Here is a 698-nt window from a genome sequence, read left to right as displayed (position 1 = left end):
GTGAACAAATTATATATTCAACAGTGGGAGGTGGGTGGAGGAAGTTGTTGGGATGGATGTCATTATCAATAGGACAGACAGGCACAATTAATTTCTCATTGATGTGTGGGGGTTTGATGTTGAACTTGGTGCAGTAAGTATGGTGAGTGTCATTGTAGGTGTTGCAGGGGGTGGGGAAATCTTAGTTGTTACATGGCTTAAGGAAGTGAGACTGCCCACACTGGGGGCAGGTGGGAGGATTCTTACAATTAGCTGTATGATAGTCATTGTAAAGGACGCATTTAAGGCGTCTGGTGGATTGGATTCGTGGAAGGAGGGGGAGGGGGTATCTGGGGATTTTGAATTTTTGACAGTGGCTGCAGAGTACTCCCTCCATGAGGAGGCGATCGTTAGTGGGAGCATGCTCTGTGAATACTGGGGGATGTGGGACCAGTGTTATTAAAGATATAGTTAGCAAGGTGGAGTTCTATTGAAGGACTGGAAATGAATCCTACAATCACCTCGGGGCCAAGCATCATGATCACAGCAGTGAGGGTGGAAGATGGCTGGAGGCTGGGGTTGTTTTGATGGGGGTAGCGGCGAAGGAAATGAGAGTGGCATGAGCACCAAATTTAACATGGGAGAGGAGAAGATCTGTGTGCAAGTCGGATTGGTTGATTTGATATGAGGACTGAGTCTCTGTGGGGGACAGTTTGGGT

Source organism: Schistocerca americana, chromosome 4 (genome assembly GCF_021461395.2).
Source record: "Schistocerca americana isolate TAMUIC-IGC-003095 chromosome 4, iqSchAmer2.1, whole genome shotgun sequence".
Taxonomy (NCBI): Eukaryota; Metazoa; Arthropoda; class Insecta; order Orthoptera; family Acrididae; genus Schistocerca; species Schistocerca americana.
The sequence above is the reverse complement of the archived record's forward strand: the minus strand, read 5'-3'. Positions refer to the sequence as shown.